Genomic DNA, 19,074 nt, shown 5'->3' with positions numbered 1-19,074 from the left:
AAAAAAGATGTAGTTGAAAAATAAAAACTCTCAAAGACAGTATCAAAATTAATCTCAAATATAGTTTACTCCCCAATAAAATAACAACACTCTTAAGCATGGCATGACCATATTCTTCGTTAGTGGTATTGCCTATAGGTCCATAATTTTCCATTACCTATTATTAAAGCTTGCTCTTTCTTTAATACAGTCTTGTCTGAAAACCGGTTGTATCTGTCTTCACGAACACTGGGTGGAGATGATGGGTTAGGTCTCTTTTGTTCTCTTAGAGAATTATGGATATTTTGCTACCAAAATTGAAATAGGTGACAAGGAATCTATGAAATCAAACTACATGAAAATCTCTTGCCTCCATGCTACATGCTTCACAGACCTTAGAGTGAAGATGGGAGCAAAATGGAAATTTAAGACAAGCAGCTAGACTCCCTGGTCCCCGATGAGCTACACAAATAGTAGCAGCCAGAATCCATGGTAGTCAAATTTTTTTCCAGTCCCATGAAACTATTTCAGAGAATTGCAGCAGAAAGTGTTTCAGAATTTTGGAGGAAGAAGTCCCTCCGAGAGAGGACTGTAAAATAAGTCAATTATAATTTTGTAACAAGGACAAACTCCAGAACCATCCCATGAGGACTACACAAGGAACACTCAGAGTGATTTCTTCACTTATAGAATTCTCTTGGGACTAAGTTATTTTGGACAAGACTCCTTATTAGAAAGTTCTTTCTTTAAAGTTTGCTTCCCTGTAGCAAAGTTCTACCCATCTGACTATCAGAGCTTCCTTCCAAAACTCTGCTCCTGAATCAATACTCAGTATCTTTGTTTGATTCTCTAAATGGCATCTTTTAAAATGTAAAAAGACAAATGCATTATTGTCCCATACTACTTCTCATCTCCGGATGCAATGTCCCTATTTTCAATTAGGATCTCCTTTCAGCAGCAACTGAGTTATTTTTATAATATCTTGCTAGTGTCCCTTGAAAAAATCCCATTGCCAATATTTGATATCAGGCTAGATATAATCTACCACCTTGAAATATCACTGCCTAATTACTTGTGATATATACTACTTTTAAGACAGATGACTGAAAGTTGCTTTGACTATTTCATCTTATTAATCTTATAGTCAAAAAAACTTGTTTTTAATTCATTGAATTCATGTATTTTTTATTATAAAAATGATTTTTGAAGTAATTTGAAAACAGTTGTGACAAAATAATTTATTAAATTTATTGAAAACTCAAATTATGTCAAGCATTTTTCTAAGTACTTTCATATAAACTGCATATTTTGAACTTCAAAACAATTTTACCTACTAGCGTCAACCTCTTGTATATTATTTTTATCATTGTAGAGATATCATCAGTTCAGTTCAGTCATTCAGTCATGTCCGACTCTTTGTGACCCCATGAATCACAACACTCCAGGCCTCCCTGTCCATCACCAACTCCCGGAGTTTACTCAAACTCATGTCCATCGAGTCGGTGATGCCATCCATCCATCTCATCCTCTGTCGCCCCCTTCTCCTCCTGCCCCCAATGCCTCCCAGCATCAGGGTCTTTTCCAATGAGTCAACTCTTCCCATGAGGTGGCCAAAGTATTGGAGTTTCAGCTTCAGCATCAGTCCTTCCAATGAACACCCAGGACTGATCTCCTCTAGGATGGACTGGTTGGATCTCCTTGCAGTCCAAGGGACTCTCAAGAGTCTTCTCCAACACCACAGTTCAAAAGCATCAATTTTTCCGCCCTCAGCTTTCTTCACAGTCCAAATCTCACATCCATACATGACCACTGGAAAAACCATGACCTTGAATAGACAGACCTTTGTTGGCAAAGTAATGTCTCTGTTTTTTAATATGCTATCTAGGTTGGTCATAACTTTCCTTCCAAGGAGTAAGTGTCTTTTAATTTCATGGCTGCAGTCATCATCTGCAGTGATTTTGGAGCCCAAAAAAGTAAAGTCTGATACTGCTTCCACTGTTTCCCCATCTATTTGCCATGGAGTGATGGGGCCGGATGCCATGATCTTAGTTTTCTGAATGCTGAGCTTAAAGCCAACTTTTTCACTCTCCTCTTTCACTTTCATCAAGAGGCTTTTTAGCTCCTCTTCACTTTCTGCCATAAGGGTGGTGTCATCTGCATATCTGAGGTTATTGATGTTTCTCCCGGCAATCTTGATTCCAGCTTGTGATTCTTCCAACCCAGCGTTTCTCATGATGTACTCTGCATATAAGTTAAATAAGCAGGGTGACAATATACAGCCTTGATGTACTCTTTTTCCTACTTGGAACCAGACTGTTGGTCCATGTCCAGTTCTAACTGTTGCTTCCTGACCTGGATATAGGTTTCTCAAGAGGTGGGTCAGGTGGTCTGGTATGCTCATCTCTTTAAGAATTTGCGACAGTTTATTGTGATCCACAGAGTCAAAGCCTTTTGCATAGTCAATAAAGCAGAAATAGATGTTTTTCTGGAACTGTCTTGCTTTTTCGATGATCCAGTGGATGTTGGCAATTTGATCTCTGGTTCCTCTGCCTTTTCTAAAACCAGCTTGAACATCTGGATGTTAACGGTTCACGTATTGCTCAAGCCTGGCTTGGAGAATTTTGAGCAATACTTTACTAGCATGTGAGATGAGTGCAATTGTGTGGTAGTTTGAGCATTCTTTGGGATTGGAATGAAAACTGACCTTTTTCCAGTCCTGTGGCCACTGGTGAGTTTTCCAAATTTGCTGGCATATTGAGTGCAGCACTTTCACAGCATCATCTTTTGGAATTTGAAATAGCTCAACTGGAATTCCATCACCCCCACTGGCTTTGCTCGTAGTGATGCTTTCTAAGGCCCACCTGACTTCACATTCCAGGATGTCTGGCTCTAGGTTAGTGATCACACCATCGTGATGATCTGGGTCGTGAAGATCTTTTTTGTACAGTCCTTCTGTGTATTCTTGCCTCCTCTTCTTAATATCTTCTGCTTCTGTTATGTCCATACCATTTCTGTCCTTTATCGAACCCATCTTTGCATGAAATGTTCCCTTGGTATCTCTAATTTTCTTGAAGAGATCTCTAGTCCTTCCCATTCTATTGTTTTCCTCTATTTCTTTGCATTGATCGCTGAGGAAGGCTTTCCTCAGAGATATCATAGAGTAGTGGAAATAAAAACAATAAACAAATGAGACCTAATTAAACTTACAAACTTTTGCACAGCAAAGTAAACTATAAACAAGATGAAAAGACAACCTTCAGAATGGGAGGAAATAATTGCAAATGAAACCACCAACAAAGGATTAAAATCCAAAATATACAAGCAACACATGCAGCTCACTACCAGAAGAGCAACCCAATCAAAAAGTGGGCAGAAAACCTAAACAGACATTTCTCCAAAGAAGACATACAGATGGCTACTAAACACACAAAAAGGTGGTCAACATTGCTCATTATTAGAGAAATTCAAATTAAAACTACAATGAGGTATCACCTTACACCAATCAAAATGGCCGTCATCAAAAAATCTACAAATAATAAATGCTGGAGAGGGTGTAGAGAAAAGCAAAGCCTCTTGCACTATTGGTGGGGATGTAAATTAATACAGCCACTATGGAGAACAGTATGGGAATTCCTTTAAAAACTCGGGTTATATGGTAGTTTTATTCCTAGTTTTTTAAGGGGTCTCCCTACTGTTCTCTTACTACTGGGCATTACCATCCCTTTCTTGAAGTATGTCTACTTTTCTAAGCAGCACACATTTCTAAATGTCTACTTGAATACGTTAGGTACCAAAAAAAAGATCTCCAGACAACAGAAAGGATGACTTAAATTTAAAAGAAAAATAGTTCTGTTTTATATATTTAAGACTGAAATCTGATGTGACCACAAAAAAATAAAATAAAACCCTGAATTAATATAAAATAGCAAAATGGAGACTTTGAAACAGCATAAATGTTATCTCTGGCACATAGACATTCATCAGATATTGATGTGGTTAAAGACCCCCCAAAATATGTTGAGATAATGCAGCTTGAACCACATCTGATCAAAAGGGAAAAAAAAACTGAAAAGTAAAAGAAAACTAATGATAAAAATAATGTAACCAATTAATAAAATTAATAAATAGGCAAAGCTGAGTTAAAAACCTATGCAGCACAATTTCCCTTAAATAGTAAAAAATAGTGTTTATATAGATATATACAGAAACATTAATGTTGACAGTAGATATCTCTGGGAAATAAGCTTATTTGTATATGTGCTTTATGTTTTGAACAGGAATGGCTTTGACCCAAGATGCTATTCATTTAATAGCATTACAGTTAAAAGTAGTAATCATTTTAAGAGTTCAAAAATAATTATAGACTTAGACTTGCCTTGGAAGACCTCCCATGATATTACCTATAGGTAAATGTACATCTGTGGATGAAAATAAAGGAATGGTTTATGACACTAGTGTATGGGTATTTTAGCTGGAAGTACACACAAGATAAATACCACATTTCAAGGTATATTATACCATGAGGTAAAATTCATGAAAGAGTAGGTGAATAACTATCACATAATTTATAACACAGCACACATATATAGAGTTTGCTGAAGAGAAGACTCCTACAGTAGTAGAACAGAACCAAGCTTTAATTTCTCTTTGTCTGGGAACTCTTCTCTCCCATCTTGTGTATGTTTCATAACATTTCATAATGAGAGGGCAGGAAGGGGAAAGAACAAAATTCTTACTTGATGGATACTATTCGTTTAATAGTATTACAATAAAAAAAAAAAAGTAGTAATCGTGTAAAAAGCTTATGAAAGTTGTAGACTTAGACGCACCTTGTAAGGGCTGTTATGAGCTACAATGATACTCACATGCCAAGTTGCTTGCTTGCCTAGTTGCTCAGTTGTGTCTGACTCTTTGCAACCCCATGGACTGTAGCCTGCCAGGCTATTTCCACGCAATTTCCAGGCAAGAATACTGGAGTGGGTTGCCATTTCTTCCTCCAGGGGATCTTCCAAACCCAGGGATCAAACCCGCATCTCCTGTGTATTTTGCATTGCATGTGGATTCTGAGCCATGAGGGACATGCCAAGTAAATCTTGGGAAAAATGACTATTTCACTAAGAGTTTTTATAAGTTTTTCAGGAATGCTTTCCAATTCCTTGTTTCCCTTGGTGAGGACAATTATTTTAAATTTTTACTAGTTACCTATTTTGCTTCAAACCATTCAATATCATGGTGATCCAAGTCTATGCCCTGACCAGTAACACTGAAGAAGCTGAAGTTGAGCAGTTTTATGAAGACCTACAAGACCTTTTAGAATTAACACCCAAAAACAGATTTCTTTTTCATTATAGGAGTCTGGAATGCAAAAGTAGGAAGTCAAGAAGCACCTGTAGTAACAGGCAAATTTGGCCTTGGAGTACGGAATGAAGCAGGGCAAAGGCTAACAGAGTTTTCTCAAGAGAAAGCACTGGTCACAGCAAACACCCTCTTCCAGCAACACAAGAGAAGGCTCTATACATGGACATCACCAGATGGCCAACACCAAAATCAGACTGATTATACTCTTCACAGCCAAAGGTTGAGAAGCTCTATACAGTCAGCAAAAACAAAAACCAGGAGCTGACTGTGGCTCGGATCATGAACTCCTTATTGCCAAATTCAGACTTAAATGGAACAAAGAAGGGAAAACCACTAGATCATTCAGGTATGACCTAAATCAAATCCCTTATGATTATACAGTGGAAGTGAGAAATAGATGTAAGGGACTAGATCTGATAGACAGAGTGCCTGATGAACTATGGACGGAGGTTTGTGACATTGTACAGGAGACAGGAATCAAGACCATCCCCAAGAAAAAGAAATGCAAAAAAGCAAAATGACTGTCTGAGGAGGCCTTACAAATAGCTGTGAAAAGAAGCGAAGTGAAAAGCAAAGGACAAAAGGAAAGATACACCCATTTGCAGAGTTCCGAAGAATAGAGAAAAGAGACAAGAAAGCCTTCCTCAGTGATCAATGCAAAGAAATAGAGAAAAACAATAGACTGGGAAGGACTAGAGATCTCTTCAAGAAAATTAGAGATACCAAGGGAACATTTCATGCAAAGATGGGTTCAATAAAGGACAGAAATGGTATGGACATAACAGAAGCAGAAGATATTAAGAAGAGGAGGCAAGAATACACAGAAGGACTGTACAAAAAAGATCTTCACGACCCAGATCATCACGATGGTGTGATCACTAACCTAGAGCCAGACATCCTGGAATGTGAAGTCAAGTGGGCCTTAGGAAGCATCACTATGAACAAAGCCAGTGGGGGTGATGGAATTCCAGTTGAGCTATTTCAAATTCCAAAAGATGATGCTGTGAAAGTGCTGCACTCAATATGCCAGCAAATTTGGAAAACTCACCAGTGGCCACGGGACTGGAAAAGGTCAGTTTTCATTCCAATCTCAAAGAAAGGCAATGCCAAAGAATGCTCAAACTACCGCACAATTGCACTCATCTCAATTACTAGTAAATTACTAGTAAAGTAATGCTCAAAATTCTCCAAGCCAGCCTTCAGCAATACATGAACTGTGAACTTCCAGATGTTCAAGCTGGTTTTAGAAAAGGCAGAGGAACCGAAGTCAAATTGCCAACATCCACTGGATCATCAAAAGAGCAAGACAGTTCCAGAAAAACATCTATTTCTGCTTTATTGACTATGCCAAAGCCTTTGACTGTGTGGATCACAAAAAACCATGGAACATTCTTAAAGAGATGAGCATACCAGACCACCGGACCTGCCTCTTGAGAAACCCGTATGTAGGTCAAGAACCAACAGTTAGAACCAGACATGGAACAACAGACTGGTTCCAAATAGGGAAAGGAGTATGTCAAGGCTGTATATCGTCACCCTGCTTATTTTACTTATGTGCAGAGTATATCACGTGAAATGCTGGGCTGGATGTAGCACAAGCTTGAATCAAGATTGTTGGGAGAAATATCAATAATTGCAGATATGCAGATGACACCACCCTTATGGCAGAAAGTGAAGAAGAGCTAAAGAGCCTCTTGATGAAAGTGAAAGAGGAGAGTGAAAAAGTTGGCTTAAAGCTCAGCATTCAGAAAACTAAGATCATGGCATCCAGCCCCATCACTTCATGGCAAATAGATGGGGAAACAGTGGAAACAGTGGAAACAGTATACTGAGACTTTATTTTCTTGGGCTTCAAAATCACTGCAGATGGTGACTGCCGCCATGAAATTAAAAGATACTTGCTCCTTGGAAGGAAAGTTATGACCAACCTAGACAGCATATTAAAAAGCAGAGACATTACTTTGCCAAAAATGTCCGTCTAGTCAAGGTTATGGTTTTCCCAGTGGTCATGTACGGATGTGAGAGTTGGACTGTGAAGAAAGCTGAGGGCGGAAAAATTGATGCTTTTGAACTGTGGTGTTGGAGAAGACTCTTGAGAGTCCCTTGGACTGCAAGGAGATCCAACCAGTCCATCTTAAAGGAGATCAGTCCTGGGTGTTCTTTGGAAGGACTGATGCTGAAGCTGAAACTCCAATTCTTTGGCCCCCTGATCTGAAGAGCTGACTCATTTGAAAAGACCCTGATGCTGGGAAAGATTGAGGGCAGGAGGAGAAGGGGACGACAGAGGATGAGATGGTTGGATGGTATCACCAACTCAATGGACACGAGTTTGAGTAAACTCCGGGAGTTGGCGATGGACAGGGAGGCCTGGCGTGCTGCGGTTCATGGGGTCGCAAAGAGTCGGACACGACTGAGCGACTGAACTGAACTGAACTAGTCTTGCCTCCGCATTTGGAAATCCTATGATATCACCAGCCTCTCTCCATGAGATCTGTGACCCCTCTCCCCAAGAAGCCATATTGAACAACATCTTAGAAAGGGTGCGTAGCTCAAGTCTAGTCTACAGGAAAAGCTGGCACATCTTGCCCTGAAAATGTGGAGGCAAACCTGCCTATTCCATGACATCTGTTCCTCTACCTCAAAGTGTTTAGCCTGCTAATTTCTTGCCCTTTTAATTTCTTCCCCTTTTAAAGGGCTTATTTCTTGCCATTTTAATTGATGGAGTCAGAAACCTGTACACTGTATCCCACTCATGTGAGGAGACACATATTATGCTCTCTAAGCCAACAGGACCAAACTACAATCTTGACTTCAGCTTAAGACGGAAGTATATCACACTTCAGATCCTTGTGGACCGAGAGAGGTGCACTACACAACAGTTTTCCTCTATGTCCTTCTAAATCCTCTAGACTATTTTATGTACCTACTGAAGATGAGAGGTTAATGGTTGTGTTAGTAAGTTTTAGCCACCTTTTTGAGGTTTGCAACACCTGCTAGAACTGCCCTTGGAATAAAATGTTCTGATTGTATTTCACCTGAAAGTCAATTTCTACATTTTATAACACTAGTCATATCTAATACATATATGTTCCTTGTGTAGTTCATGAAATTAATAATCTTACAAAAAGACAGCATACAGAAAGGGTGTAAATATTTGCAAATGATGCAACTGACAAGGCCTCGATTTCCAAAATATACAAACAGCTCATACAACTCAACAAAATAAAAACAAAAACCCAATTGAAAAATAGGCAAAAGACCTTGAGAGACATTTAATCAAAGAACATATACAAATGGCCATAGACATGTGAAAAGATGCTCAACATTAATAATTATTAAAGAAATGTAAATTGAAACTACAGTGAAGCAAAGTGAAACTACACTGAAGTACCATCTCACTTTCTAACTCACACCAGTCAGAATGGCCATCATTAAAAAGTTTGTTGTTGTTCAGTCTCTAAGTCATGTCCCACTCTTTGCAACCCCACAGACTGCAGCACTCCAGGCTCCTGTGTCCTTTACTATCTCCCAGATTTTGCTCAAACTCATATCCATTGAGTGGATGATATCCAACCATCTCATCCTCTGTTATCCCCTTCTCCTCCCACCTTCAATCTTTCCCAACATTAGGGGATTTTGCAATAAGTCAGCTCTTCACATCAGGTAGCCAAAGTATTGGAGCTTCAGCTTCAGCATTGGTCCTTTCAATGAATATTCAGGGTTGATTTCCTTTAGGATTGAATAGTTTGATTTCCTTGAAGTCCAAGGAACTCTCACGAGTCTTCTCCAGCACCACAATTTGAAAGCATCAATTCTTCGGTGCTCAGTCTTATTTATGTTCCAATTCTCACATCCATATGTGACTATTGGAAAACCATAGCTTTGACTATGGACCTTTGTTGGCAAAGTGATGTCTCTGCTTTTTAATATACTCTCTAGGTTTGTCATAGTTTTCCTTCCAAGGAGCAGGCATCTTTTCCTCTGTCATCCCTTTCTCCTCCCACCTTCAATCTTTCCCAACATCATGGTCTTTTCCAATGAGTCAGTCCTTCACCTCAGGTGGCCAAAGTATTGGAGTTTCAGCTTCAGCATCAGTCCTTCCAATGAATATTCAGGGCTGATTTCCTTTAGGATTTGACGGGTTTGACCTCCTTGCAGTCCAAGGGACTCTCAAGAGTCTTCTCCAACACCACAGTTCAAAAGCATCAATTCTTCAGCACTCAGCTTTCTTTATATTCCAACACTCACATCCATACATGACTACTGGAAAAGCCATAGCTTTGACTAGATGAACCTTTGTTGGCAAAGTGATATCTCTGCTTTTTTATATGCTGTCTAGCTTTTAAACTAGTCTCTTGAGAGTCCCTTATACGGCAAGGAGATCCAACCAGCCCATCCTAAAGGAGATCAGTCCTAAGTGCTCATTGGAAGGACTGATGTTGAAGCTGAAACTCCAATATTTTGGCCATCTGATGCGAGGAGCTGACTCATTTGAAAAGACCCTGATGCTGGGAAAGATTGAAGGCAAGAGAAGAAGGGGACGACAGAGGATGAGGTGGTTGGATGGCACCACCAACTCGATGGACATGAGTTTGGGTAAACTAAACTCTGGGAGTTGGTGATGGACAAGGAGGCCTGGTGTGCTGTGGTCCATGGGGTCTCAAAGAGTCGGACATGACTGAGCGACTGAACTGAACTGAACTGAGATTGATCATAACTTTTCTTCCAAGGAGGAAGCATCTTTTAATTTCATGGCTGCAGTCACCATCTGCAGTGATTTTGAAGCCCAAGAAAATAAAGTCTCAGTATACTGTTTCCACTGTTTCCCCATCTATTTGCCATGAAGTGATGGGGCTGGATGCCATGATCTTAGTTTTCTGAATGCTGAGCTTTAAGCCAACTTTTTCACTCTCCTCTTTCACTTTCATCAAGACACTTTTTAGCTCTTCTTCACTTTCTGCCATAAGGGTGGTGTCATCTGCATATCTGCAATTATTGATATTTCTCCCAACAATCTTGATTCAAGCTTGTGCTTCATCCAGCCCAGCATTTCGCGTGATGTACTCTGCACGTAAGTAAAATAAGCGGGATGACGATATACAGCCTTGACATACTCCTTTCCCTATTTGGAACCAGTCTGTTGTTCCATGTCTGGTTCTAACTGTTGGTTCTTGACCTACATACGGGTTTCTCAAGAGGCAGGTCCGGTGGTCTGGTATGCTCATCTCTTTAAGAATGTTCCATGGTTTTTTGTGATCCACACAGTCAAAGGCTTTGGCATAGTCAATAAAGCAGAAATAGATGTTTTTCTGGAACTCTCTTGCTTTTTCAATGATCCAATGAATTTTGGAAATTTGATCTCTGGTTCCTCTGCCTTTTTGAAATCTAGCTTGAACATCCTGAATTTCATAGTTCATGCATTGCTGAAGCCTAGCTTGGATAATTTTGAGCATCACTTTGCTAGCCTGTGAGATGAGTGCAATCGCGCAGTAGTTTGAATATTCTTTGGTGTTGCCTTTCTTTGGGATTGGAATGAAAACTGAAGTTTTCCAGGCCTGTGTCCACTGTTTGAGTTTTCCAAATTTGCTGGCATATTGAGTGCAGCACTTTCACAGCATCATCTTTTAGGATTTGAAATAGCTCAACTGGAATGCCATCACCTCCACAAGCTTTCTGTGTAGTGATGCTTCCTAAGGCCCACTTGACTTTGCATTCCAGCATGTCTGGCTCTAGGTCAGTGATCACACCATCATGATTATCTGGGTCATAAAGATCTTTTTTGTAAAGTTCTTCATAATGAGAGGCAGAAATGGTATGGAGCTAACAGAAGCAGAAAATATTAAGAAGAGGTGGCAAGAATACACATAAGAACTATAGGCAGAAGAACTTTGCTGTATAGCAGAAATTAAATACAACTATGTTTCAATTTTAAAATAAAATTAAATCAATTATTCTTCAATTTAAAAATTAAAAAAAGAAATTAACAGTCAACTCAGTTTAATCCACCATATTAAAAATTTTAAAGATAGAAAAGTTTAGAGATTAGCTTAGGAACTGATATATTTTTCTAATTATGAAGAATAAATAATTCTACTCCTTGAATCTGGGATCTATTATCCACATTGAATAAATTTTTAGGAAATAATATCAAAATAGGTGACTAAAACAATTGTGTAATATATTCATTAAGTAATTTTGGTGCTAATAGAGATTGTCTAGGAGTTTTTTCAGTTTCAGAAGTTAGAAGAGATGAATTAGGACAGAAAAAGTCACTTGATGACATGATAAATCATCTGTGATATTTGAGTTGAAACTGCATATACAGAAGAAACATGTCTCCCAATCACCAGTGATCTTACAGCTTCTCTTCTTGAAGTTTTAATGTTTCTAACTACATTGTACAAAAACTTCCTTCATTACCGTCCTATCAAACAGACCTAGAATCTCCCCACTGGGATTTATTATACACAAGTTGTTTTCAGACAGAGAATAGTGTGTAATAGATTTAAATTTAATGAATTTCTGAGCAATTTTTTCCTGCTTCATTTAGCATGGTGCCTTGTAGGCCTAGTCAAGTTTTGATAATTTTTGTCATTGTTATAATCATTGTTTCTTAATTGTCATTGTAAAAGTAGAAGTAAAGAATCGAAGACCATGATTTAGGAAACACTTTTTAAGAAAGACTTTTCTGTCTCTGACAATAACTTTTTCATGTTTTCTTTTCCTTTCCGCTAAGCATTTGGGGGAAAGAAAGAAATACAATCTTTAAATAAATAGGTATTTCTTTTGAACTTAGAGAACACCACAGCCATCTCATTATTTTTTTTTGCTCCAGGCTAGGCATGGGTGGAAAAACAGTTATATTAAGAATTTATCTGAATTTCATATGTGTGTGTATGTGTGTGTGTATACAAATTCAAATAGAAAACACTCATAGAAGACTAAACATAACATTTAAGGAGGAAAACACAGATACATAGTATGATAAAATTTAAGAATATCTATGCTATTTAGATATTCTTATATCTAAAGCACCTCTTCCCAGGCAGTGCTAGTGGTAAGGAACCCATCTGCTAATGCAGGAGATTTAAGAGACAGAGATTTGATCCCTGGGTCAGGAAGATCCCCTAGAGGAGGGCATGGCAACCCACTCCAGTATTCACACCTGGAGAACCCTATGGACAGAGCAGTCTGGAGGGCTACAGCCCACAGGGTCACAAAGAACTGAACATGACTGAAATGACTTAGCATGCACACATGCTATTTAGAATATAGTAATATTTAAGAATTCCTAAAACCTTTCAGAAAGAAAGAATAGATGACCTTAAGGGGAAAAAGAGTGATACTGCCATCTGACTTTTTAAAGGCTGCACTGAGGGAATTGAGTCAAGAACTTAGGACTTAAAAATGTTCTAATTTAAATGAAAGGATGCCATAAAGATATTTTCAGATACACCAAGACTAAGAAACTTTACCATACAAGAAAAAGAAATAATACAAACCTTTTGAGAATTCTTGGAAGAAGTATCAAAATATCGTAGTATAGTAAGTTACAAATAAAACTCTACCATTTAATAGTTGTATTAACCTTGATTCTTCAGAGAGACAAAACCCATAGGATGAACAGGTGATCGAACTACATAGATGTATAGATAGATACATAGTAAATAGGTATACAGATGAATGATGATGATAGATGATAATACATAGACAGAAATATCTAGAATGAGGTTTGCTTTATGGAGTTGACTCATGAGGTTACAGAGGCTGTCTCGCAGTCTGCCCTCTGCAAGCTGGAGATGCAAAAAAAATGATGATGTAAATTCCAGTCCAAGAGGAGGGAAAGCTAGATGTTTCACTTAAACAGTCAGAGGCAGAGAGAGAGAATTCAGCCTCTTTTATTCAGGCCAATGAGCATTACAACACTGGAGAAGGCAGTCTGCTTTATGCAGGCCACCAATTCAAAAGCTAATCTCTTGCAGAAACACCCTCATGGACACACTAGAAATAATATTAAATTAGATATCTGAGCATCCTGTGATCTAGTCAAGTTGACACATGAAATAAATTAATAGTAAATTCACCCCTTCTCAACTTGGAAACCATGCACATCTCTCTGAACCATAATTCAAAGTCAAAGTGTTAGTCGCTTTCTCATGTCCGACTCTGTGCAACCCCATGGGCTGTAACCCACAAGGCTCCTCTGTCCATGGAACTTTCCAGGCAAGAATACTGAAGTGGGTTACCACTTTCTTCTCCATGGAATCTTCCTGACCCAGGGATCAAATCCTGATCTTCCACCTTGTAGGCAGATTCTTTACCACCTGAGCCACCAGGGAAGCCTGAGCCATACTTAATCCCCCCCCCCAAAAAAAAAATACAATAATAAGGTCATAACTCCACCTAATATGATACAGCTATCTTACATACAACCCAAATACACTAATCACTTCCCCAAAAAAGAAGGTAAAACCGTTGAGTGATGTTTACTCTGCTCCTTTATATCCCGTAACTTAAATACTATGATGTAAAATTAGTAATCGTTGCATCCTATAATATACACACATACATAAACATAACAAAGGTCATGTTTGATAAACCCACATCCCTGATAGCTCAGCGGTGAAGAATCTGCCAGTAATGCAGGAGCCACAGGAGACACGGTTTCAACCCCTGAGTTGGGAAGATCCCCAGCTCAGGAGGAGGAGGGCATGGCAACCCACTCCAGTATTCTTGCCTGGAGAATCCCATGGACAGAGGAGCCTGATAGACTACAGCTCATGGGGTTCCAAAGTATTGAACTCTACTGAAGCGACTTAGCATGCACGCGATTTTAGACTCAATGGTAAAATGTTGAAAGCTTTCCCTCTAAAATCAGAAGCAAGACAGGAGTGCCCACTCCTGTTCAACATAATTTTGGAAGTCCTGACCCTAGCCAGAGCACTGGGCAATAAAAAAAAAAGCATCCAAATTTGAAAGGAAATAGCAAAATTCTCTTTTGCAGATGGCATAAATTTATATATATATATATAAATATATATTGTATAAATATATACAATATAAAATATATCATTTTATATATTTATATATAATATAAAATATAGATATATATTATTTATATAACATATATATATTTATATTTACCAAAGTGACTTAGCACACACACATGTTCTTTATGTTTTGCTCAATTTTTTCTAGCTCTGTTCATTTAAAACTCTTTCAAATTGATTCCCGTGTCTTTTTTAAACGCTTGGAGGGGGTTTTGTTGTAGTTTTTAAGCACCCCCTTACTGTCTGATATTATAGGATTCTTCAGGCTCGTCTTGAATGGTCCTTACCCCATCCCTAGAATTGTTAAGGCAAATTTGTGTGGCCAGAGCACAGTGATGCCAAGCAGACTACAGTGTAAGAGTTTGGGTCAGAGAAAGGCTCACTGCAAGGCCACAGGAGGAGACAGGTGACTCCTGCCCTAAAAAGTCCTGAACTCCCCACAGGGTTTCCACAAAGGAATTTTGTTTAGTATTTATTTATTTATGGTAGCATGTGGGTCTTTCGTCGTGGGACACTGGCTTCTCTCTGGTTGTGGCATGTGGGCTCCGGAGCGTGTGGGTTCTCTGACTGAGATATACAGGCTTAGTGGTTGTGGTGTACACTGACTGGCTTTCTTTCTTCAAGGCATGTGACATGTCAGTTCCCTGACCAGGGATGGAACCCACATCCCTTCCATCGAAAGACAGATTCCTAACCACTAGACTACCAGAGAGGTCTTGGCAAAGCATTTTTAAAATATCAGGTGAGGGCGGGGGTGTCCCAAGGTACGTGATAAGATCCTGCACAGTTCCGACTGGCTGATGATGAGAGACCAGGGTAGTGTCACAGGGGTTAATTTATCAATCCTTAGGTTCCAGGAGGCCTGGGGCTCTGTGCTTCTGGTCATCAAGTAGTTAACACCTTCCAACTGAAGGAGCGTTTCCACATCTACAAAACAACTCAGGAAATTTGCATCAAATACTATTATCTTCAAAGAGGAACTAAAGCAGAGGATTTAGTGGGGGAAATACTGTCCTGGGAAAGCCTCATGGGGTCCTGCTCAGAATCAACCTTTTCTCCAATGATTCCTAGTCCCTTTTTTTTTTTTTTTTTTAATTAATTTATTTATTTTTTTATTAGTTGGAGGCTAATTACTTCACAACATTTCAGTGCGTTTTGTCATACATTGATATGAATCAGCCATAGATTTACACGTATTCCCCATCCCGATCCCCCCCTCCCACCTCCCTCTCCACCCGATCCCTCTGGGACTTCCCAGTGCACCAGGTCCAAGCACTTGTCTCATGCATCCCACCTGGGCTGGTGATCTGTTTCACCATAGATAGTATACATGCTGTTCTTTTGAAATATCCCACCCTCACATTCTCCCACAGAGTTCAAAAGTCTGTTCTGTATTTCTGTGTCTCTTTTTCTGTTTTGCATATAGGGTTATCGTTACCATCTTTCTAAATTCCATATATATGTGTTAGTATGCTGTAATGTTCTTTATCTTTCTGGCTTACTTCACTCTGTATAAGGGGCTCCAGTTTCATCCATCTCATTAGGACTGGTTCAAATGAATTCTTTTTAATGGCTGAGTAATATTCCATGGTGTATATGTACCACAGCTTCCTTATCCATTCATCTGCTGATGGGCATCTAGGTTGCTTCCATGTCCTGGCTATTATAAACAGTGCTGCGATGAACATTGGGGTGCACGTGTCTCTTTCAGACCTAGTCCCTTTTATTAGAGAATGCAATTAGTAATCGGGATTGAGTTGCTAGATGTCTTATTGCTACTGAGGTATCATTGCTTCCAGGCTCTTTGAATAAGCAACTAGAATATACGTGTGTGTATGTGTACACGATTGTTGTTTAGTCGTGAACTTGTGTCCGACCCTTCTGTGACACCACGGATGGTAGCCCGCCAAGCTCCTCTGTCCATGGGATTTCCCAGGCAAGAACACTGGAGTGGGTTGTCATTTCCTTCTCCAGAGGATCTTCCCAACCCAGAGATCGAACTTGCATTTCCTGCATTGGCAGTCAGATTCTTTACCACTGAGCTAGCAGGGAAGCCCAGATATGTATACATATATAGCTATAGTTTTTTCTCTATCTATCCATCTGCATCTATATTAATCTTATCCCATCTCCCATGTTCATTCTAGCTTTCTCTTTTGCTAATCTACAACCTCCCATTCCAACATTGAGAAACCTATGATCACCACCATTTGTTGTCTATTCACTTTAATTTGTTCAATGCCAGTATACATGCACAGAATTGTCACAGTTGTAAACCTGTACTTCTGTGAGAAATGACATTACCAACCAGAGTAGTTATTCTTTGTACCATAAAAATCTATGAGCTTTGACAAGTGATAAAAAGTCATGTAGCCACCCCAGTAAGTTTTTAAATCAGTTGGGTAAATATCTAGGAACACAAATTCCAATTTGAACAGTTAGTCTATGTTTAACTTATAAGGAGCTGCCAAACTCTCTGCTGTACCATTTCCATCTTCATGAAGATTGAAAGATACTTCCTGTTGCTCTACATCCTCACCAGTATGAAATATTGTCAGATTTTTGGGTTTAAGCCCTTTTAATAAACATGTCATTATGTTTTAAAGATTCAGACTTTTTTTAATTAAATAAAGTCATAGCCAAGAGTCCAGCCATTCTCTAGTAAAGGGAGGGACACGCACCCAAAGCCTGATCTGCATAGTGCTCTGTGTGTGGGTGCTCGGTCGCTTCAGTCACGTCCAACGCTTTGCGACACCATGGACTGTATCCTGCCAGGTGCCTCTGCTCATGGAATTGTCCAGGCAAGAATACTACAGTGGAAGACTCGCAGAAGGCCATCTTTTCTCCATGGAGAGGACTGAAGCATTCAGTTCTCTACAAAGTTCTGTTAGTCTTCATCTTGTCCTGTCCTCTTTCTGCAAGTCACCCAGAAAGAGCTCCCCTTCTCTACCAACTCTGAGTGTGGCACTATAGATAATCCAGTGCTTGAATGTGTATTTTTGTCCATATAAGCTGAACCTTTTCTGCAGAAGTTTCCTGTGGCTATTTCATATCCTCCACTAAAGTAGTAACTTGAGTCCTTTTCATAGTACAGTGCTGTGGTTTGGTTGGCACCTCTGGTAAGGGGACACAGAGCCTTATTAGCACTCGCACCCTCATACCTCCGTCCTCTTTGTCATAGACTGTCTACAGTCTCCCCAGATCTCTAACCTCCCTCCCCATTCCAGATACAGCTGATCTCTACCACTGCTTTTTATGACCAAATAACATGTTTGTCCCAAAACACCAACTAAGGCCTCGGGGACCTGGAAGTTGAAGACATCAGCTGAGCATGTCTTGAAAACTCGGTCCCAGGGCCCTTCCTCTCTTTTACACATCCCTGCTCACTCTCTGCTTTACACTTTGGCCTTCTTCCATCTCACCAGATTTTCATTTTGAGCTGATCTCATGTTAGATCTCCCTCTTGGGTGCATTGATTTCATTTTGAAATTCGTTTGTATACTTCCATTCTGTCAATTATAGTGTTCCAAAAGTTAAAAAAAAAAAAAAAAGAATACAGGAGTGGGTCACCATTCCTTTCCCAACCTAGGGACTGAACCCAGTCTCCTGCACTGCAGGCAGATTCTTTATCATCTGAACCACCTGAGAAGCCCATAGTATACTGTATCAGGACTTAAATTGACAGAAAAGGGAAAAGGAAGTGAGAAATTAAATATTCTTGCCATATCAGTAAACAAAGATATCACAGTCATCAGCAATTGCAGCCACCACGGATGGTGAGCTGATGATCCCTGAGGGAACTCAGGAAGGAAAGAATACTTGCCATCTAGCAGCCATCAAACTGCAGCCACTCCCTATTGTTAGAAAAATGCCGCGGGAGGAAAAAAGCCGCCTTTAATGACCGGTGGTGAAGGCCTTTATTGAGCGGTCGCTCTCGGGCAGAACTCCCGGGGGCGGGTGAGTGAGGAGACAAAGGGAGTCTGCGAGGTATGAGGGGTGGGGAGGGGTTTTATAGCCAGGACCGGCGTCCAAGCCAGGTCTTTTCATATAAGGAAGAAAACGCGGGCTACAGCGGCGGTCAGTGTCCAAGGGCTCCGTGCTGGTACCTGATTGGACCAGGCTGCAGGGGGTCGGTCCCCGGAAGTTTAGCCAGCCTCCGGAATTTGCCTTGCGGCACTTTCCCGGAGCATGCCCCGACCTTTCACCTATCATGAGCCACCAAGGAAATTCAGAACATGAAAAACCCAGATAGTTGAGGTATGTATCAAAGGAATGATTTCAGTAAGCCCAGACTCTTGTATCTTCCCATACACAGAAATTGCACTTCCCATATGCTAAATCCCCTAACTTGGGATATCTGATTTTCTTTATTTACAAAAAAAAATTGACATTCAGACCACTTGCCTTTTGTTGAAAAACTTATATATAACCTGGCTCCTCCCTCCCCCTTCTTTGGAGCAATTCTCTCAGGGTTCCTTGAGATGCTGCCACCTGGACTTAAGTCCTAAAAATTTCCACTGAATAAAACATAACTCTCAATTTTTAGGTTGCATGTATTTTTTTTTTCCAGTTTACAGAAGCTTGAAAATGCTTGGAGTTCCCATATTCCAAATATGGCGTTCAATGCAACAGATTTCTGCTAGCAGACTCCTAAAACTTTTGTCTCTTTGTTTCTTGGGACTCCTTG

The sequence above is a fragment of the Dama dama genome, chromosome 22 (assembly GCF_033118175.1).
Source record: "Dama dama isolate Ldn47 chromosome 22, ASM3311817v1, whole genome shotgun sequence".
Taxonomy (NCBI): Eukaryota; Metazoa; Chordata; class Mammalia; order Artiodactyla; family Cervidae; genus Dama; species Dama dama.
The sequence above is the reverse complement of the archived record's forward strand: the minus strand, read 5'-3'. Positions refer to the sequence as shown.